The sequence below is a fragment of the Sus scrofa genome, chromosome 10 (assembly GCF_000003025.6).
Source record: "Sus scrofa isolate TJ Tabasco breed Duroc chromosome 10, Sscrofa11.1, whole genome shotgun sequence".
Lineage (NCBI taxonomy): Eukaryota > Metazoa > Chordata > Mammalia > Artiodactyla > Suidae > Sus > Sus scrofa.
In genome coordinates, this window is record NC_010452.4 from 8524463 (window position 1) to 8545272 (window position 20810).

The 20810-nt window shown below is 40.9% G+C and overlaps 1 protein-coding gene across 1 annotated transcript in view; it reads right to left on the bottom strand.

The window, feature by feature from the left end:
• Positions 11985 to 20810, bottom strand: part of LOC102164422 — a 410010-nt gene continuing 401184 nt past the window's right edge. The window contains exons 9-11 of the transcript XR_002336182.1: positions 19508 to 19603; positions 18289 to 18497; positions 11985 to 13720 (exon numbers count right to left, since the gene is read on the bottom strand). The gene's annotated coding sequence lies outside the window, so the exon portion shown is untranslated. The remainder of the gene's footprint in view (positions 13721 to 18288; positions 18498 to 19507; positions 19604 to 20810) is intronic.

The following is a 20810-nucleotide window of genomic DNA, read 5'->3' on the forward strand; positions in this document are numbered from 1 at the left end:
TACAGTTTTGAATAGATGAGTAAATTTAGGGAAACTGTATCAGTCCATTCTCTTTGGTGTTAAATTTGCACTTTTTTTTTTTCTGCTAAGAGTAATTACAGCTGTATAGCGCATAACTGAATTGTGGAGCTTTTGCAAATGAAACCCACAATGACCATCCAGGAAAAAAAAAAAAAAGAAAATCAAAGGATGAAAAAATTTAGGAATTTATGCCAATGTCTTTAATCCATTGGTGTAGAAATGGAATCCCAGAGACATGAATTGACTAACAAATATCCTGAGGAATATAGCAGTGAAGGGGATTAGAACACATCACACCAAGATATGTCACTTTGATATATGGATTATTTTGAACTGAAGGCAATTGAGAATCTGCTGAGGTATAAAGAAGACATATGGGAACTTCCCTTATCTGACTAAAAGCAGAAACTTCTGAGAAATGAGGACGCTCCTAAATCCCTTCTCCAGAAGAGTTTTATGGCCATGAGGAAGCTGGAAAATCAGCACTGAGATTAGTCCGCACAAATAAACCTTACTAAAATAACTCTTACTTTCCATTTGTTTCCCCGTATTTACCTTCCCACAATTTACTGTCCCCCAAACCCAAAAGATCCCTTTCTACTCATCTAGTCACTGCTCCAAAATTTATCACCCTATATCAAGATGGTATATGAACATCTAAGTCTAACCACTTCTCTGAGTTTTCACTTCTTTTCTGCGACGTCAAGTGCATATAAAAATATTAAAACCAATAAAGAAACATGCACATTTTCTCCTGTTAATCTGCTGCCAGGAGTTTAATTTGCAGACCCCAGTGACAGGATCCAAGAGGATAGAAGAAAATTTCTCCTCCCTTATAGTGTCAGAGTTAAATCTAAGATTCCCTGGACTTCTCATAACATTTTTGGCAATACAACTAAAATGAAAAACAAAAAGTATATTCTACTTACGAAATCCTCTTATTACAAAATTTCTCACTCTGTATAATTTGTTATATTTCTCTGTTGACTTTGAGCAAGTTTGAAAGAATTAGGAGAGTAAAGGGATTTAATTAAGATTGAAGGCAATATTTTTTTGAACTCACTGGACAATTTTCATATAATGATCAACTTGGGAAAAAATGATGGTTTTCCTGTCCCCCCTCAACTGATAAGAAGAGTGTATAAAAAAAGCTCAAGCTTAAAGTCACATGGACCTGGGTGAATCCAATGATGTGTACTGTAAAGCCTGGTCATGAGATCTTTGACAATTATTTTTGTGTGTGTATTGACCCAGCAGACAAATTGCTGGAGAGCCTGCAAATCTTAATCTGATCAAAACCCTCTGAAAATCTGTATTTTTATCATTTAAGGGATAGTTGAAAATCCAGAAGACACAGGGTAGGTGAGCCAATGAGTTTTCTGTTTTCCTCAATGAAATCCAACCTCTCCCTTAGAGAAAGTTCTGCATTTTTCATAACCAGAGCAAGAAGCAGAGGGAATCCTCGGGGTACTAGGCAGCAGAAGGACTCGAGAAGGCCGGCACTGCTTATTTCTGTGTAGAGTTTAATGCTAAAAGGCGCCCTTAAAGGTAAGGACCACATCTAATGTCAAAGCAGTGACAATCTGCAATATGCTCCTGGCTTCTTTTAAGCCAGAGCTGTTCCTTACAAAAACAAAGCCGGGCTGGATTAAACGCAGAACACTCACGTTGCAAATGACACCAGTCATCTGAATTTCTCATTATGGAGCTTCTGCCAAGTCCAGACTCTTTGCCAAGGATGATTTAACCATTCAGAGTGTCAAACTGACCTTGTACTTGGGGCTGGGGGTGGGGAGAAGCCTAATTGCCTAAGCATTATTTTCTTGAACTCTAAAATATTGAGGAGATGAAACCTGAAGTTGACCTTCCTTCACCACTGTAGTCAGCAGCCCCACGATCCAGAGGGGTACTGCTGAGCCTCACACTTGAAACACATACTTTTAATAAGGGGTTGAGCCTGAAACACATACTTTTAATAAGGGTTTGGGGAATTCCTGTTGTGGCACTGCAGAAACGAATCCGACTGGTATCCTTGAGGATGTGGGTTCGATCCCTGGCCTCGCTCAGGGGGTTAAGGATCTGGTGTTGCCATGAGCTGTGGTGTAGGTCACAGAGCTGTGGTGTAGCTGCATTGCTCTGGCTGTAGTGGAGGCCCGAAGCCATAGCTCTGATTCAGCCCCTAGGCTGGGAGTTCCACATGCCATGGCTGTGGCCCTATAAAGACAAATAAATAAGTAAAACAAAATCAAAATAAAAAGGGTTTTAGAGGACAGTGGGAGAAAGCAGAGTTAAATGGGTTAGAACCTCAGGGTTGGTGAACATAAGTATGAAGATTGTTTAATTGTTGGTGTCTGCTTATGTTGTTGGTTGGTTGTTTTTTTACTGCCCTAAAAAATATTAGGGTTCAGTGTCAGGCCTGTGTAACAGGGAATGAAATACCGTCTACGCCGTGAGTTCCCCATTTTGAATGCATTAAAAAAGAAGGCCATAAGTCTTTAGTGTGAAACAATTCCTTGTCACTCTGCCATTAGACAGGGCGATATCGTTTTTGTAGGGCTAGCTAATGGAACCCGACTTTGCACTGCCATGAAAGTCATTAGAAGTATTACATAATCAAAGTTGTCATTAAATCACCTTCTTCTATGCTGCCTAGACCTGTGTAATGGCTAAGGGGTCCTTAAAATATTCCAGAAGTGGTTTGTGATTTATGGTATCTAGATAATGCTTTTTTTGGGGGGGAGGTGCCTAGGGGTGCGATGAGGTCTCACTGAGTTCCCAAGCACACACAGTGGAATCCTCTTTCTCATAGCACGGAGGGTGGCCTAAAGCAGAGTGAGGAGGCAAATCGGCGGCCAGTGAAAGTCACAAGAACCTCTCACTCATGCCAACTGTTTATAAGTTCTACAGAAGCAGCTTCTCCATCTAGGCCTGGCATCTGTCTACTTGCTTTTGAGGTTCTGGCCCGCTGGATTGCAAGAGATGATTTCTCCACTGTGACTGTGACGCGGGGACGCGGGCTTCCCCTAAAGCCCGTCGAAGGTCTCCCAGGGGAACCGTTCAGACAGTTTTATCAGTAACAGTGCCACCTGTTTCTACGAACATCTACTCCATTAACACGATGACGGTTTACAGGTTGTCAGATTTAATCCATTATTCGTGCACTCTTATGAGGACGCTGGGACTGAAAGAGAATTTAAGTAGACTGCCTATGATTGGACGCCTAATATTCAGGGAAAGTAAGGTTTAAATTAGGTCTGCCTCGCTCCAAAGCCCCGTGTTCCACTAGAACCTTCTGTCCACGCTGGTCCCAGTCAGTTACCCTGGTAGTAGAGGTAGCTGTTAGTTATTATTTTCTTTCACTATATTTCATTGATTTACTTCTGTGGTTATGAATTTAGAAGAGGCTGTAGAATCTCTCATTTGAGATTTAAAAAAAAATTTGTCTGTTTTCCAATAAAATCTCATCTGGAAGACTGGCTTGAATGCAGACAGGCTCAGAAGCTGGGGATTCCAGGAGCCATCTGTACACTTGACATTCATTTCCTTGTAAATTGCTTGCTAGGTTTGAGAATTTAACTAAACATAGTCACTACTTTATCACTACAGTATGATACATTTACTGGACAAATTAATTGCCCTTAGGTTCCAAATGTGGCTTTGAGGGAAAATGTTAAAAAATAATTAGCGATGCCATTTTTGCAAAATCAGATTCAATACCTGGATAGGATTTCAGAAGTTCTCACATGCACAGCCTCTGAGCATATTAGCTGTGGTCTTTTTCTTTGCATTCTTCATCTACAAGTCCCAACACTTCTTTATTTTGTATCTTGAAAAAGTTTGCAACTCATTGTTTATATTTAACTAAGAGTTGCTTCTTTGAATTGAAGGGCGAAATTATGCTAGGGGCAAAACTGCAAACATGGTGAAGTTTATCCTTGACACCATCTAATTGCCTCATCCCCAACCCCCATTCTTGGCCTTTTCATTAATTTCTATTACCACTGCCCGATGGTGTCATATTTCTTGTCATCTATCCAGGATAAAATATTCAATAAACTCATTCATATGAAAGGGTTTCAAAATTAGTAACATTCTTCCCAGTAGTGTTTGCTTTATCTTAAAAGAAAACACCTAGGGAGAAGATCAATAATTATTTCACAGTTATAAAGGACTAATTGTACTAGCCAAATGCTACAGGTATGTGTGTGTGTCTTTAAATCCCTCACTTTGGGAAAGGCTTCTTCTCTGACTCCATGCCAGGAATGGGCATGTGAACCATATGGGCTGATTATCGATGCTTCCTCTCCTTGGCAGTAGAGATTAGCTCAAGGCTTCTGTGCTTGAGCCAACTAAGTTCAAAGTCCTTTCTTGAAATCAACATAGAGATGGAGGGAGAGAATTGTTCTTTCTGCCGGAGGTGCTGAAACAGGTGAGTATGAAAGTTAAGTGCCGAGGCAATCATTTTGGCCCCAGAGAAGAAAATTCTATGCAGTGGAAAAGGATGAAGTTAGCCCTCTGAAAGAACTGAAAGATGGATAGACAGCTCTGCCTTTGTGACTCACTTCCAGCTAATCTAACCATACCTGAGATTAGCCTTAACTGTACGGCTCAAATGGCCTGCGTGTGTGAATGTGTGTGTATGTTATAAGCATATACGGTTCACACCAACCTTCCTTAGGGTATGGAACCACACTTCTGCTCAGTGCCAGGGATGAGTATGTGAATCAGGCTTCCCATCAATATCTAGCTTGCTTTTGGTGAGAATGGGGATTGGGTCTTGAGCTAAGTTGATTCAAGGTTTATGGTACTTGGAAGTGAAAGGGTCTGGACTGATACATTAATGGTAGGATTTGAGCAAACCATTTTTGGATGGACGACATTCTTGTTGCTGTGCTTGTACCCTGGGAATGTTGCTTTGCTGCTGGTTTTGAATAATAATGCTATGTTGACATTGCAACCTGAAGTTATTTGCGGGTAGGCAGCTATGACGTGTTCTCCACCATTTGTCTTGTTGATGTCTTCAATGTAGTTCAATCCAGTTTAATTCAGTTTGGTTCAGTTTAATTCGTCTGGACTAGGTGCTCGATGGGGTCCTCAAAGGTAAACAGTGAACCTGTCTGATATCTTTGTAGTGCTACATGTCTACTTAAAGGGTTTGGAATGAGCAACCATTTCAGATCTTGTAGGACCAGCTATACATCTTAGGTCCCTCTGTTGATCATTGATTAAAAACTAATGACTGTTTTTCCCTTCGACACAACTTGGAGGCCTTTGATAAGCAGAGGATGAGATAGGTGACTACAAACGGATAATGTACACAGTCACCGAAAGGGAGAACACTGGACATTGACATGGGCAGTGATGTTTCTAGTTCTGGGTGGTCATATGGCTTTTTCAACATCATTGCCAACACTCCAATTCATGAAAGCCTATACAAACATGAGATGAAAGTATGAATTCTTTGGTTCTTGTTTTGAATTTTTATTTGTCCTAAGTGATTACAACTGTGTATTTATTTATGTGTATGTAAACTCACACAATTCTTTATAACAGCATCTATAAATAGCTATCATAAGCAACCTAGTTAAATATCACATGGACTCCAGTGGAAGAAAATACCAAACTGGTGGGGCTGTTATAACTTTCTATTACTGCTCACTTCCTTTTTTATTTGCTAATATGACTTGGTTTTTGGCTCCTAGATTGTTGACATTGAGTGTGACTAAGCCTTTGCCCTGAGGACCTTTCATTCTCCTAGTCACTGACTTTTGCTTTCCATCTGGAGCTGAGCTTCTCTTTGCCCCTCCAAGAATGACTCCAGGCTCACAGTGCAGCACGCGGTCCTGAGTGGGGCACTCCGGCCATGAGGGTCATTCTGCCTGGTTGCGGTTGCTGTCCCAGGCACCAAGTCAAAGACTGAGCATGTCAGCTGAAGGTTTTTTTCAAACATGCTTTGATGAGGCTCAGTCTTAGATTGGCTCAAACAATACAAAATCAGCTAGTTGAAAAGTGAAAAATTCAAGCGTCCTGGAGCGCTTTTGTCTACTGATTAACCAGTTTGAGTGGTTGTTCTTTTCAAACTTAATTATGTGGGCTTGAAGCTATTATACAACAAAACACAGCATGCTTGCTTTGATTATCTTGTGTGGTCAAGAGAGTCATATGAGAAAATAATGTATGACTTTTGTGTATTGACTCAAATTAAAATAACCAGCTTAAATTTGAAGGGATAGATTTAAATCGAATTTTAATTTCCATGTCATGCGTAACCTAAACGAGATAAAGTTTTTGAGCATCGGAATCATCTTAGTAATAAGAGCCTTTAACAAGAGAAAATATGTCTACAGCCTCAATCATATTTTTTTCATTAGATCAAAGACTGAGCTTCTTATCCAGTAGTATAGTGGTGGACCATGAAGATACAAGAATATTATACTGATTTGCATATTTATGAGAAAAAACTCAGCAAGTATTATTATTATTATTATTTTGCTTTTTTTAGGACCACCTGTGGCACTCGTGTGTTAAGGTTAAGGGTTGAATCAGAGCTGCGGCTGCCACACCGATGCGGGATCTGAACTGCACCTGCAACCTACACCACAGCTCACATCCTTTGCCCACTGAGCAATACTAATCAGGCTTGTAACCTGCTGAGCTACAACGGGAACTCCCACATTATAATTTTTCAATGTGTTATTTTGACTTTATAAATGGACAGATTTATGCATGGAAATCTGTCTTTTCAAATGACTGGGTCAAGTTGATTGGTGAGCATCTATTTTGATGTTAGAAAAAAGGAATTGGTGGTTATGATTCTGACAGCAGTTCTGATGTGTGTGTTTTTTCTATTCCACCATGCAAATATCCAACGCCAGCTGGGTGCCCTGCAACCCAACTCAATATCAACCTGGGGATATTGCCAGATCTTGGAGGTTAAGGGTTCATTCAGGCCCACAAGACTGCAGTCCCCTTCAGATGCCGATCACAAGTCCAGGTTGTCACCTGTGCTTCTGACCTTTCAGCTATAAATCAGATATTTTCACAGTCCCTCCTTGCCTTCAATTAATTTTGTGGAGCAGCTCGCAGAACCTGGAGAAACATTTTACCTACTAGATTATTGTCTTATAATAGAAGGATGTAACTCAAGACCAACCAGATGGAAGAGACGCACTGTCTAGAGTGCCTTCTCTCCCAGGACCTCCATGCGTTCACCAACCTGGAGCCTCGCTGGGCTATGTCCTTTGGGTTATGGAGAATTCTGTACACAAGCTTGATTGATTAAATCATTGGCTAGTGATGGAACTCAAATCTCAGAGCCCTCTCGCATCTCAGGTAGATGATCAGTAAAACTGAAACTTTCAACCTCACAGTATACTGTGGACTCCACTGGCAACCAACTCCCATCTTTAGGTGCTTTCCGAAGCCATCCCATTACCATAACAAAAGACACCTTTACGATTTATTGCAGGAAATTCCAAGAGTTTTAGTAGCTCTGTGCCAGGAATGGGAACAAAGGCCAAATATATATTTCCTTTTTAAAAATTTATATATATATACACATTTTTTTTTTTTTTGCTTTTTAGGGCCACACCCGCAGCATACGGAAGTTCCCAGGCTAGGGGTGGAATAGGAACTGCAGCTGCCGGCCTATACCACAGCCACGGTAGCACAGGATCTAAGCTGCATCTGCGACCAACACCACAGCTCAGAGCAACGCTGGCTCCTTAGCCTGCTGAACGAGGCCTCATGGGTACCAGTCGGGTTTGTTTCTGCTGAGCCAAGATGGGAACTCCCAAATGTATATTTCTTATGATGTCACAGTATCACAGCCATCAAAACGGTGTATCCAATAAATTAATCATGGGGTTTTGTCAAGCACTCTGCTACAGTTCAATGGGATATAGAGGCATATAACCTAAAATGCTAGGACAACAAAAAATTTACAGTCTACTCGGGGAGGCTACGTGGGTTCACACACATGCACACACACGAGATGGACTTGAGATAGCAAGTGAATGTCACCAGAAGGGGAGAGAAGTTTGGAAAGGTCCCTGAGGGCTAAGAGGATGAGGGACTTGAGAGGGGCCTCAGCGATGAAACAATTCGCGGAGCTGAAGAGGGAGGGGCGGAGACGATAAAACGAGCCCCTATTCCTCTCACGGAGGAAGCATGTAGCAACAGCAGAACAAGGAAGAAAGACAGGGCTTTAATAAAGGCTCAGAGAGGAGTTCCCGACATGGCATAGCGGAAACAAATCCGACTAGGAACCGTGAGCTTGCCGGTTCGATCCCTGGCCTCACTCCATGGGTTAAAGATCCAGCATTGCCATGAGCTGTGGTGTAGGTCTCGGACAAGGCTTGGATCCCGAGTTGCCATGGCTGTGGTGTAGACCGGCAGCTGCAGCTCCGACTGGACCCCTAGCCTGGGAACCTCTATATGCCGTGGGTGTGGCCCTAAAAAAAAAGGGTCAGAGAAATGACCTGAAGTCTCTTGATCAAAGAAAAGACCTTTAATAAAGGTCAGAGAAAGGACATGAAGAATCGAATCCACATTCTTCATAATCTTCTTTCTACATACTGGTTCAAAGTTTCTCATTCACCACATCAACAAGCTGCTCGATTAAATGCACACGTCAACAGGTGCTCTGATTACTGACATATAATAAATCGCCGCCAAATTTAGTGTCTTAAAATAATACTGTGTAATTATAATCTCTGGTGATTCTGGCTTGGGGGTCTCTCCTGTGATTGCAGGTGTTGCCTGGAGCACCTGAAGCAGGGATGAGGGAGGCTAAAGAGGTTGGGGGCTGGCCAGGCACCTACTTCATGGATTCTGAGAGCCAACAGATCACAAGGTCTCCCCACACAGGTTCGTTTGGAGTTCCTTCCATCGTGGTGGCCTCAGGACGTTCTGATAGACACATGGCTGCTGAAAGTGACCAGAGCAAGAATTCTAACAAATCAAAAGCTTCTGTTGTCTGCCTTTTGTGACCCAGCCCTGGAGGTCACACGGCCTCAGGACCGCCACGCAGCCACACCACATCCAGTTTAATGAGGAGGAAACCTAGACCCCATCTCTGGATATAAAATGTGGGGGCCAGAAGCGAATATGGAATAGAAGATATTATTTTATCTATTTTGGAAAATATACTCTATCACGATAGACCATTTTGGGCACTTTATGTGCATTCTCCATGGGGAGAAAGTAAGTAGCAGAAAAGCCCGAACAAGTGATGTTTAGTTATGTCTACTGGCTGAAGTGTATAGATAATACGCATTCCCAAGAGTGGACAGCAATCATCTATACCCTGGTAGTAGTGACTCATATAACCCATCTCCCATCCCCAATTCATGGCTTTTGGTCCATAACAATCACACAACATTTGGAGATTGGCCTTGCTAATAACAATAGAAATGAAATTCATCTTCAAAACACCTCATAGGGTTTTACTATTTTCTTTTCTTTCCTTTTTATGGCCACACTTGTGGTATATGGAAGTTCCTAGGTTCGGGGTCTAATAGGGGCTGCAGCTACCAGCCAGCCTACACCACAGCCACAGCAATACCAGATCCGAGTTGCAGCTGCGAGCTACACCACAGCTCACAGTAATGCCTGATCCTTAACCTACTGAGCAAGGCCGGGAGTCGAACCCAAATCCTCATGGGTACTAGTTGGGGGTTTATTTCTGTTGAGCCACAACAGGAACTCCGGGAACTCCTTATTTTATATTCTTAATTTGAATCAAAGCCCAACTGATAGTGTTTCACCGTAGTTTTCTTGAGGCTGGATTTAATTGCTGGAGAGATGTCTTCTGTGAATGAGACAATCTAAATTCTAACCTGCATTTCCAAGACTGGGGCTTGTGTGTCTTAAAACACAGCAAAGGGTTAAACAGACTTTCACAACAGAACAGCTTATTATTGTTGTTGTTGTTGTTATTTTAAACGCGAAGCTCCATGTTCCAAACACATTTCTTATGTTCTTTTCTAAGAAAGGGCAAACCTCCTTGAAATTCTCAAACATGAGCCAGAAGAGATCTTCCTGAATCCCAACCTCTCACCCAAATGAGGACCAGATATTCGCTTCATTTCCTGGTGTTATTTATTTTTCAAGAGAAACGGTCTCTTGTCTCTGGGTCCCTTTGCCTTGTTTTCTCTTCTTTCAGGACGAGACCCATCACCAGAGGAAACATCAGCTCCCACCGAGTGTAGTTAACTTTCTCTCACCCTAGTTTTACAAGGCACTTTGGACCGAGTTAGATCACGCCACTAAATGCTTCTTAACTGTCGAAAATTGTCATAAAAGGAAAACGTGTGTTTGTACACTTTCCTCGAGCGCCTTCGCCCCTTCTCCAGCAGCGTCCTGCCTCACCAAGCATCATGGGTGTTTTCTCAGTGGGGGAGTCCACATAATGCAATCTGTTGTTTACATGAGGGAAGCCAAAAAGACTTCATCCAAGGTCGATGGCATTGACCTTTGCTTGTTAGGAATATCCCCTGTGTATAATAAGATTATAATTAAGTCTTTGGTTTAATATCCAGAATCTAGACAACATCCCTAGAGTTACAACTTGGAATAAGAGCTACTTGGTTTGTCATGAAGAATAGGGAACTGGAAAACACAATTTTCTCAGAAGTGTGATTTTTTTTTTTTTCTTTTTACAGCCGTATCCACGGCATATGTAGTTGAGGCTTAGCCCCAGTCACAGGGACAATGGATCCAAGCTGCATCTGCAAACTATGCCTCAGCTCGGGGTAACGCCAGATCCTTAACCCGCTGAGCGAGGCCAGGGATCAAACTTGCATCCTCACGGATACTAATCAGGTTTATTTCTGCTGAGCTACAATGAGAACTCCCAAAGGAGGCTTTTTTTTAACTGTCAGCATTTCCTACCATCGGGCTAGACGAGACTGCAGCTAGCTTAAATGTTTAACTAGTTATCCTTATAGGCATTTCTCCTATGTCTAGATGATGTTAAGGCCATGACTAGAAAGTGGCAAAACAGCTAGATGATTTGTTTGAGTCATTCAAAAACCCATCATCTATATGTTATCTTCATTTCTGGATGTTCAAAAGGCACTAAGCTTTGGAGAATTTCACTTTGGTTTCTACTTTCCAACTCTAGGCATGTATTTCTTTCTTTCTTTTTTTTTTTTTTTTTGTCTTTTTGCTATTTCTTGGGCCGCTCCTGCAGCATATGGAGGTTCACAGGCTAGGGGTCCAATCAGAGCTCCAGCTGCCAGCCTACGCCGGAGCCACAGCAACGCGGGATCCGAGCCGCGTCTGCAACCTACACCACAGCTCACGGTAACGCCGGATCCTTAACCCACTGAGCAAGGCCAGGGACCGAACCCACAACCTCATGGTTCCTAGTCGGATTCGTTAACCACTGCGCCACGACGGGATCTCCATCTAGGCATATATTTCTGACCTTTCACTCTGAGGGTTAAAAAAAAAGGTGTAAATGAACCTCAACTGAAACTTTATGCCTTACATAAAATTAACTCAAAACATGTCATGGGGACTTCGATGTTAAATGTAAATGCACTACAACTTTTGGGGAAAAAAACAGAAGAAAATCTTTGGTACCTAGAGCTAGGTGAAGCGTTTTTAGACTTGACACCAAATAAAGTAAAATCCATAAAAAAGTAAAACTGATAAATTAGACCTCATCAAAATTAAGAACTTTAACTCTCTGGAAGACCCTGTGAGGAGAATAAAAAAGATGAAGCTGGGGTTCCCGTCGTGGCACAGCGGAAACGAATCCGAGTAGGAACCATGAGGTTTCGGGTTCGATCCCCAGCCTCGCTCTGTGGGTTAAGGATCCGGCATTGCCGTGAGCTGTGGTGTAGGTTGCAGACATGGCTCGGATCTTGCATTGCTGTGGCTGTGGTGTAGGCCAGCAGCTGTAGCTCCGATTCAACCCCTAGCCTGGGAAGCTCCACATGCCGAGGGTGTGGCCCTTAAAAAGACAAAAGACAAAAAAAAAAAAAGGAAAAGAAAAAGAAAAAGATGAAGCTATATATTGGGAGAAAACCTTTGCTAACCACATATCCAATAAAGGTCTTATGTCTAGAATCTGTAAAGAACTCCCCAAACTCAATAGTAATAACATGAATAGTCAATCAGGGAATGAGCAAAGGATTTCACATTTCACAGAGAAGGACCTACAGATGGGCACCAAACACATGACAAGGCGATCAACATTATTTGCCATCCAGGTGATGAAAATTAAAACCATGGACATCACTCCATCCTATCAGCCCTTAAAATAAGAAGCAGTGACAGCGCCAAATGCTGCTGGGAACGCAGAAAGCAGATCGCTTACATGCTGGTGGGAATGAAAATGTCACAGTCACTCTAGAAAATAGTGTGGCAGTTTCTTTAAAAACGCAGCGTGCACTTACTGCACAATTTAGCCATTGTAGCTTTGGGCATTTATCCCAGAGAAATGAAAACTAATTTTCACACAAAAACCTGTACATGAATGTTCATAGGAGCTTTATTGGTAATAGCCTCGAACTGGAAACAACCCAAATGTATTTCAACAAGTGACTGGGGGAAAAAAAAACCAAAAAAACCTGTGATGCGAGCATAACAAGACTGTTATCTAGCAGGACGGGCAAAAGCTGGGGTCCATCTAAAGGAAATAAGGCTGAGTTTTAAAAAACCAGCCTCAAAATGCTGCTTTATAAAATGTCATCTATCCAACATTCCAGAAATGACAAAAATTAGAGAGGTGGTCTCTGTAGAGATGGAAATGCTTGAAAAAGGTCAGACAAGGAAGGATAGAGGTTGGCTGTGCAGGGGTAACAAAAGGATATTGATTTTTGTGTCTGGATCCGCAGTGACGGCTACATGAATCTACCCACGTGATAAAATCACACCCAATACATTGATACACTGGTGTGTACGGCGCCCTGTCGCCCCACCACCACACACGAGTGCTTGTAAAACTTAGGAAATTTGAGTAAGCTTCCTAGATTGTGCCATTTTCATTCTCCGGTTGTAATATTTTACTACAGTTTTGCGAGATGTCACCACTGAAAGTACAGGTCGAAGGGTGTGTGAGACCAACTTGCTCAATATTCCTGCCACTTTCGGTGAACACGGAATTCTTTCAAGATAAGAGGTTCAAAGAAAAGTCATTTGCTGGACTCAATTTGAGATCGCAGCGTGTATTGTTAATAAGGATGTATTTATTTCTGCTGGGAATAAAAGCATTAGTTCCAAAACAATGCATAAGAAGCTAGGAACACAGGGAGTTCCCATTGCGGCTCGGCGGGTTATGAATCTGTCTAGTATCCATGAGGGGATGTGGGTTCCATCCCTGGCCTCGCTCAGTGGGTTAAGGATCCATCATTGCTATGGCTGTGGTGTAGGCCAGCAGCTACAGCTCCCTTTTGACCCTTAGCCTGGGAACTTACATATGCTGAGGGTGCGGCCCTAAAAAAAATACCAAAAAAAAAAATTTGGCTGTCGTGGAAATGCATTGGTAACTCATTTAGAAATTCATCTATGATAGAAATTTTTAATAAGTATTCTGCTTGCTTTTAAAAAAATGAATATAATTATAAGAGAGTGAGAAGGAGAGCAGAGGTAAATGCTACCAAAACACACGGCAAACCTCAGAGCCTGGTCTCAAATTCCTTTGGCTTTATTGTTATAGCAGCAACAGCAGTTTCTTCCAGGTCTAAGCCTAGAAAAGACAATAACAGTTGAAAATATGCAAAAAGTAATAAATCTACTTTTTCCTCAAAAAGTTTCAATCATATTTTTAAAATTTCTCATTTTATATTATCCATGTTGGAATTTACTTAGGCCTCAAATCAGAAGTTTTTTTTGGAGAAAGAAAGGCAGTTCAGGAACAAAACTAAGATGCTGATATTCTCACCCTTTCATATAAATAGATAAGCAAATTCTGAAACCTTTCTATGTCTTTTTAGCCATGATAGTATATATGAACTACATGGGTATGCATATATATATACAAACACACATTATATATGTGTGTTCATATAATGCATATATATATAAATATATAAAATTTGGGGGGAGTTCCTGTCATGGCTGGGGAGTTCACATCATGGCTCAGCAGAAATGAATTGGACTAGGAACCATGAAGTTTCGGGTTTGATCCCTGGCCTCGCTCAGTGAGTTAAGGATCCAGCCTTGCCATGAGCTGTGGTGTAGGTCGAAGACGTGACTCGGATTCTGCGTTGCTGTGGCTGTGGTGTAGGCCGGCAGCTGTAGCTCCGATTGGACCCCTAGCTATGGGTGCGGCCCTAAAAAGCAAAAAAAAAAAAATTTGGATGGTTCAAAAAAAGTCATGATTTATTAAGAACCTTCAAAAAAGTGCAAAATTTGTATAATTTTTTTTGAATGTCACTATTCATTAAAGCAATAGGGGACTTGTTTAAAAGTGATAAAACATCCACACGAAGAGTCTTATGCTGTAAATTGAATATGTCAGACTTCAATATTTTACTGTGGGGGAATCTCTAGAATACATTCAATAAAATATACAGACTAGAGAAATGCATGTAACGTAGCCATCATGTAGCTAAAATGGGGGCCTACAAAAGTCCATATATGTATTTGCTTATCTTTTAAAAATCGAAGGAAAAACAAACATTTAAAGATTGGTTTCTTAGAGGGGCGTAGAGAACGAGGTGAAGGTTCCAGGGACAGAAACTCAGCGTCTCTTCAGTGACCTCATGTTGCAGATCTGACATTGAAACGTATGCACGGCTTACATAATCCTTCAACAAAACTGAAAAGGAATCCTTCAAACTGGAAAGGAAAATGAACCACGTGGCACTGACTCCGCACAGCGTTGGTGGCACATCCTTACAGAGAAGAGCTGAGGACCGAAGGCGCAGGGGTGTCCTTGTACACGCCACGTGGGACAGAGCTTAAAGACGGAGCTGCCAAACATTCTTTAACTTTGAAAAATGTTTGTTTTTAACTTTGAAAAATGAAAAATGGAAGTATATTTTCGATGTTCGTATTAGCATTATGATTGGGCGGCAATAATTGGACATTGGATATTAAAGCATTATCAGTTTTTTAGCTGCAATTCCATATTTATTTATTTATTTATTTTTCTTTTCTTACCATACCCACAACATGTGGAAGTTCCCAGGCCAAGGACTGAACCCGCACCACAGCTGCAACCTGCGCCACAGCCGTGGCCACCCCGGATCCTTAACTCACTGTGCCATGTGGGAACTTCCACTTTGAGTATTATTTTTTAAAGTCTCCATCTTTTGGAGAAACATGCTAGAATATTTACAAATAAAATAGTACGATGCCTATTTGCTTCACAACCATCCAAGAGGAGGGTCGTGGGTGAAGGGTAGTTGAAAGATGGCCATGAGTGGGCAATTTCTGAACCTGGGTGATTAGGGCATAGGAGTCACTACCTTACTCTTTTTAACTTTGTGTTAATTTGAAACTTTTCAAGGTAAAATATTAAAAATGTCAATTAAGTCACAGGAGACATTTTAAAAGAAGATGTATATTTTTCTTCAGTACTGAAGATGATGGTCTCTGTGGAAACTCGTTCTGGGTAAGCCCAGGGTGATTTTTAAAAATTGCAACAGCAAATGCCTTCCTCAACTGCTTTCCATCAAGGCTCGTTATTTTACTTTATTTCAGACTACAGGAGTACAGCAGTCCAGTATGAGATTTTTGAAAATCATCTTCAATTGTACAAATATAAGAAAAGCAAATTAGTTTTTCCTTGGGTATGGAAGAAAACCCAGCCTTTTAGCTATTAGCTTTATGTGAGAAAGTGCAGAGAAACACAGAAGCACGCACTTCCAGCTCCTGCTTGCCTGGTCCTGTTGACAGAATCTCATCAGCTTCCTCTCCTGGAGAGAAAGACCGTGACTCAGCCATTAGCAGGCCTGGGTGTCAGTCCTGGCTCTGATTCTCCTGAATTTGCATCTATTTCACTGTCATATGACAAGGCTATACCCATTTCATAAGGCAATTGTGAGGCTTAAATTAAAAAAAAAAAAAAAACAACTAAGATGGTGCCTGGAAATCAGCAAGTTCTCGATACATATTTCCTTTTTAAATTATTTTATTTTCAAGGGAAAATCAACCAACGTGCATGCCCCCAGGTAGAACAGAAGACTTGTTAACAGGCATCGATTTAACCAACTTGTTAGATAAACTGACACACTTCCTCCTCCTGTTAAGGCCAAGGTGTGCCAAAGTTCACAGCTAGTAAGTTATCTAGAGTATACAGTCAACTCCATGGACTCCTGCCCCATAGTTACCAAGATTTAGTCTTGTTTCTTCCCAAACGTGAGTTTATGCAAGTTATACTCATTTATGCAACCTCATGAAATAAACTACAAAAGATAGAGAATTGTTGTTTTGGTGAAATCTGAATGTCAAGTTTCAGAAAGATTTGAAAAAAAACTGGTGGGTAAAATGCTTCCAATCAGTTGGTGAATGTGAAACAAAGGTTGGGAAACAAATTTTTAAAAATCTTCAAAAATTCATACATTATTTGGTATTTAACTCAAAACTCTTGCTTCCCTTTGAAGAAAGCCAAACTTGGAATCACAGCCCATAGATTATAAAAGCAGTATGTGGTTTATACAAGAAAGAATAGACAATAGATCCACATGCACGAGGTCTTAGTTCTGTTTCAAAGACTGATACATTAATACGTTTTGGTTAGAATAAAATTTCAAAATAAGGTTTTAGGTAAATATATAATTGTAAAACCTTGTTTGTTTTACTTTACATGACATTTTTGGATAGAGAAATATCAGTTGCATCAGATAAGTGGTCTTCTGTCTGTGTAGACGTCGCTGACTGTGTTGGCATTCTGACGTGATAAGTATTTATATTCTTCTCTCTTGATCTTTATTTTTCTTCTTGTATTTGGTCCTCTGGTCTTCCCAGTGCTTCCCCTTAATGTCTTCATTACCTCTGTTTCTTACTTGGTTCTCACCCTTGATCTGCTTGATGCTCTGAATAGGTATGTCGTGCCACTCTGTTTAGTAATCCTGCACTCTTAATACATCATCTGATCCAGATTTTTGCCTTAATACCATAACTTCAGTTTACCACCAGTGGCATTCCAGTTCATCTAATTGGTGTCATGAAATACATCTCTGCTAGTTCTGGTTTTTCTGATGATTCTACCTGGCATTGAACCCATGTTTGAATGATCCACCTGAAAAATCACAGTGGGGGAGTTCCCGTCGTGGCGCAGCAGAAACGAATCCAACTAGGAACCATGAGGTTGTGGGTTCAATCCCTGGCCTCGCTCAGTGGGTTAAGGATCCGGCGTTGCCATGAGCTGTGGTGTACATCGCCAGTGAAGCTCGGATCCTGCGTGGCTGTGGTGTAGGCCGGCAGCTGTAGCTTTGATTCGACCCCTAGCCTGGGAACTTCCATATGCTGTGGGTGGGACACTAAAAAGCAAAAAAAAAAAAAAAAAAAAAAAAAAAAATCACAGTGGGTATGTTCGGGAGAAAACTTGTTGCCAGAGAGTATCTAATTATAATAGAAGAATTAATTATTAGTTTTTTTGTTTCGTTTTGTTTTTCACTGCCATCCTCTTAGCATTGTAATAATCCGTACAGGTTTGGACAATGAACAGTTGAGCAGTTATTACATGTCAAGAATTGTATTGACCAACTCCTATTTAATGCATCAACTTTATGAAGGACATACAGTTATCTTATCATAAAGGAGATAAATCTGAGACACAGAGGAGTTTAGTGGTTTGCCTAATATCAGAGAGCCAGAGCATCACAGTAAGCAAGAAAGCAGATTTGAATCTGCACCCGTGTGACTATAAAGCCTAGACTTTTAACCCTTTAACAGCAGGTTCTTAATGCTGTACACTCTGTTAAAGCAAATGCTTTATGATTTAAATTAAAGGGGAAAACACAAGTTAGTAATTCAGTCATTATTCATTTACCCATTTTAACAAATCTATTGAACCCCTACTATTTGTTAGGCACTGTTTCTGTTTATTTTTTCTTTTTCATTATGGTTATTATAGGATATTGAATATAGTTCCCTGTGCTCTGCAGGAAGACTTTGTGGTCTATTTTATATGTAGTAGTGTGTATCTGATAATCCCCCAAACTCCTGATTTATCCCTCCCCCCGGCCCCCTTTGGTAACCATAAGTTTGTTTTTTATGTCTGCGAATCTGTTTCTGTTTTGTAAATAAGTTCATTTATATCCTTTTTTTAGATTCCACATACAAATGCTATCATATGATATTTACCTTTCTGACTTCACTTAATATGACAAAATCCCTAGGTTCATCCATGTTGCTGGAAATGGCATCACTCCATTCTTTTTTATAGCCGAGTAGCATTTCAATATACACATACCACATCTTCTTTATTCACTCTGTGGACGGTCGTATGGATCTTTAGGATGTTTCCATATCTTGGCTATTATAATTAATGCCAAGCACTGTTCTTGATGCTTCTGAAAATACAGAGATGGAAGACAAAGTCAATGCCTTCTTAAAGCTTAAATTCCACTGAGGAAGATTATAAACAAACAAACATATAAATACAAAATACATGAATGTCAGATAACACTAAGTTATTGAACTAGTAGGATAGATTTTGTTAGGTCCCTTGAAGAACTCACAATTTGGTGGAGGAGACGAAACATGAATATACGAAGAGTTAAATGGTTAAAAGTGTCAAGCACAAGAATCAAAACAAGGCTTGAAGGTTAATTTCTAGTACTGTGGAAATCAAACAATAGACGTGGGGAAGAGGGAAGATTGCTCTGGGCTGCCGTGTTTTGCAGAGAAGGCTGCAGAGTAGATACTGTTTGGCTGCTTGGAGGGAGGAAGGTATTCTGGGGCAGTGAAAACAAGTTAATTGTCTCAATGAGACAACTGAAAGTTCATTTTTCTGCTGATAGTTGCTAAACGTGACAGATTTAAAGAGTGTAAGTTTGGCCCTCATGGCTCTTAACACTAAATCTGAAGTCCCATTCAATTTCATCAGCCTGACCTCAAAAACATCAGCATGGTGCCTAGAGGTTCATGCATCAATTTCTGAACCTCACCAGATGGATGTGCTTTTAAAAAAAATGCAAACCAAACACCGCATTTACCATGCCCTGTAGAGTATGAAAACCTAGCTGACGTTCTCATTGACTCATCATCCGTCTCCTTTAATATGTCATCCATCATTTGCTCTCATTTCCCTTAAGAGCTTGTGAAAAGCTGGAGTGCAAATGGCCAAGAAGCCGAACGCCTTCCATTATTCCTCTAATGGGAATACAAGGAGGAAGTCACGTTCCTTTGACAACAATGGCAGATGCACAACCGAGCCTTGAAGCAGGATGAATCGCAAGGTGATTTTGAACTGGTGGAGCCTTCCTCTGAGGGGAGAGCACTGTAATGCTGGTTGAGCGGAGGATGCAGCTCTGTGTCCATCAAGGATTGGTGTCTTTTAAAAAAAGTGCTGCCACGTCACCTTTCGGGAAAGGAGCCTCTCTGTCCATTCTGCCTGGAATTTGAGCAGATGTCCCGAAGAGCAGGGCCAGATCCTTTCACACATTCCCTGGAAATCCTAAAAAGGTAAACTTGAAATTAATCCTGTGGGTCAAGTTGACGGAAACATATGTGGGGGAAGTAAGAGAATGTATTTTCAAGGAATGAAAAGGAGGTGGTAGGTGGCTTTTTGCTGGTATTGATAGAGAAGCTGAGGCAAGAACAATGGTATATTTTTAAAAATGCAACCAACGAGATATCCCCACTTAACTGTTATTTAACTTCAGCAATGCCTTAGGTGTCAGAGACACATTTAGAGGAAGGCGAGTCAAATTTAATTTCCAGGGCTCAACGATTGCCCAGGGAGCCTTGCAGCCAAAGATTCAGCTGCCTTCTGAGTGGACTGTTTTTCCACTTGAGATTTTTTTCAGGGACTTTTTGGGGGATGGGAGCGAGGGTATGGTGTTGAGATAAAGATACAATTCCCAAGTATTTGTGACCTATCCACACTTCCATGATTTAGAAGCATTTGATCTCATCAGGGGTGGTGTGTTCTAAAATCCAAAACTTTTCAGAATTAAATATAGTCAATATGCCCGACACTAAAATAAACTTAACATTAATTCAACGAGTTAATGTTCAGTGCTGAGTGTTTAATAAAAGTCACTATGTTATATGTCATTGGAAATATAAAGGCATTATATACATCCTTAGAGAAGTGCCCATCTTACTAACGTCCAAAACAGAGTCCAATAAAAGAAGCAAAAAAATGTTCATAGAACTTTAGTGGCTGGGCTTATGTACACATACGTGTTTCAAAAAACCTACCAACGTCCAATGCAATCAAATAAGATTTTCTATAAGGGATTCCAGCTTACAAGAGGTGAGATTCTAAATCAGAGCAAAAAGGAAAATGGTAAAATCGGAGTTCCCATTGTGGCTCAGCAGTAATGAACCTGACCAGTTCCATAAGGATGCAGGTTCGACGATCCCTGGTCCCACTCAGTGGGTTGAGGATCCAGCGTTGCGGTGAGCTGCGGCGTAGGTCGCAGACTCGGCTTGGATCCAGCATTGTGGCTGTGGTGTTGGCCAGCAGCTATAGCTCTGATTCGACCCCTAGCCTGGGAACTTCCATATGCCATGGGTGTGGCCCTAAAAACAAACAAAACAAAACAAAACAAACAAAAAAAAAAACAAAAAAAAAAGAAAAAAGAAAATGGTAAAATCCTATTGTGTCTCATTTTGTTGTGCATCCTTCTACCTTCTCATAATATGAGCATCAGAGC